Source organism: Sorex araneus, chromosome 1 (assembly GCF_027595985.1).
Source record: "Sorex araneus isolate mSorAra2 chromosome 1, mSorAra2.pri, whole genome shotgun sequence".
Taxonomy (NCBI): domain Eukaryota; kingdom Metazoa; phylum Chordata; class Mammalia; order Eulipotyphla; family Soricidae; genus Sorex; species Sorex araneus.
The window spans coordinates 250,405,618-250,407,905 of record NC_073302.1 but is presented as its reverse complement, the minus strand read 5'-3'; the positions used below and the strand labels follow the sequence as shown (position 1 = coordinate 250,407,905).

At 44.7% G+C, this 2,288-nt stretch overlaps 1 non-coding gene across 1 annotated transcript; it reads left to right on the top strand.

The window, feature by feature from the left end:
- The first annotated feature begins 888 nt into the window (after nucleotides 1-888).
- Nucleotides 889-995, top strand: LOC129401332 (U6 spliceosomal RNA). Its single transcript, XR_008628262.1, has one exon. It is a non-coding gene; the product is annotated as a U6 spliceosomal RNA (small nuclear RNA).
- Nucleotides 996-2,288: the final 1,293 nt, after the last annotated feature.

Genomic DNA, 2,288 nt, shown 5'->3' with positions numbered 1-2,288 from the left:
CACATCTCAAAAAATTAGAAATTGAGCTCCCATTTGACCCAATAATACCACTCCTGGGAATATATCCTGGAGAGGCAAAAAAGTACAGTCGAAATGACATCTGCACTCGAATGTTCATTGCAGCACTGTTTACAATAGCCAGAATCTGGAAAAAGCCTGAGTGCCCAAGAACAGATGACTGGCTGAAGAAACTTGGTACATCTACACAATGGAATACTATGCTGCTGTTAGAAAAGATGAAGTCATGACTTTTGCATATAAGTGGATCAACATGAAAAGTACCATGTTAAGTGACATGAGTCAGAAAGAGAGAGACAGACATAGGAAGCTTGCACTCATCTGTGGAATATAAAATAACAGAATAGGAGACTACACCCAAGAATAGTAGAGATAAATACCAGGAGGATGGCTCCAAGGCTTGGAAGCTGGCCCCACACGCTGGAGGAAGGGGCAGCTTGCATAGAGAAGGGAACACCAGGTAAAGTGTGGTTTGAGGACCTTGCATGGGATGGGAAACACATGCTGAAAATAGAATATAAACCAAACATGATGGCCACGCAGTGCCTCTGTCGCAAACCACAACACCCAAAAGGAGAGAGAGAACAAAAAGGAATGCCCTGCCACAGAGGTGGGGTGGGGTAGGGGAGATGGGGTGGGAGGGTGGGAGGGATACTGGGAACATTGGTGGAGGGGACTGGGCACTGGTGGAGGGATGTTAGCAAAATGTGAACATGAAAGTTCATAAGTTTGTAACTGTAACTCATGTTGATTCACTAATTAAAAAAAAATGCATCCTAACCCTGGTAGTCTCCCTCCAGCCCTGATAACACATTGTTTTTTTTCTTTAGTTTTTGGGTAACATCTGGTTGTACTCAATATTCAGGCTGGGTGCCCACTTCGGCAGCACCTATACTATAATTGGAACAATACAGAGAAGATTAGCATGATCCCTGCACAAGGATGACATGCAAATTTCATATTTAAAAAAAAATTTTTTTTTTGCTTTCTGAGTCACACCCGGCAATGCACAGGGGCCATTCCTGGCTCTGCACTAAGGAATTACTCCTGGTGGTGCTCAGAGGACCATATGGGATGCTGGAAATCGAACCTGGGTCGGCCGCTTGCAAGGCAAACGCCCTACCCGCTGTGCTATCGCTCCAGTCCCTAAAAATCTTTTTAAAATAAAATAAAAAAAAATATTCAGGCTGGTTCAATACTTACCAATCACTCCTGGCAGTGCTCAGGAGACCAAATGGGATGTAGAGATTAAACCCAGGCCAACCACGTGTGCAAGACAAGCACTTTACCCACTCTAGTGTCTCTCTGACCCCTCCCAACTTTTTGTTTTTGGGTCACACCTGGTGATGCACAGGGGTTACTCCTGGCTCTGCACTCAGGAATTACTCCTGGCGGTGCTCAGGGGACCATATAGAATGCTGGGATTTGAACCGGGTCAGCCGAGTGCAAGGCAAACGCCCTACCCGCTATGCTATCACTCCAGCCCCCCACAACTTTTTGAAGTAATTAAATGTCATGTTGTTAGGCAGAGAGTAGCATAGCTGCTCGAGTACATGCCTACCATACTCCAGAGTCAGGTTCAATTCCCAACCTAACTGGTCCCAGCAGCATTTCTGGGTGCAACCCTGAGGGTCCCCAGCACTGCCGGGCTGCCTTGATATCTTTAGCGCCCCAGGGCCTGGGCAGCAGCCCACCCTCCAGCCCATATACTGAGTTGCTGGTAGGGTCCCAGATCTCCTCAGCACCACTTGGGAGCCCCTCTACAATCCCCAAAGGTCACATGGCTAAAATGATTCAAGAAATAGCTGTTCCTTCTGCTACTGACATCATCATAACGAATTCTAAGTTTCCTGATTTTTGTGTCATATCTAGGAGACTCAAACAAGACAGAGAAAAGGGAATCATATATCAAACAGTCCAAATAACAAGAAATTCTTTGGCCAGTTCTTCTCTTATCAAAACTCACGAATCTACCATATTATTTGTAGGAGAGTCTACAGGATGTTTACTAAATATTTCTTTATGTGCTTAGGATAACTATTTCAATCTGCTGCTTTATAAACAATACAACAAACATCTTTTTCTTGGTTGGTTTTGAATTGGGATCACACTTCACAGTATGCACTCAACCCACTGGGCCAACCCCACTCCAAAACCCTCAGCATTCATTTTTTAAAGTTTTTTATTTTATTTTTGTGTTACAAAATGGTGCTCAGGGTGCTCAGTACTACCCCCAAATGCAGTACTCAGTGGTTACTCCTAGAAGTGCT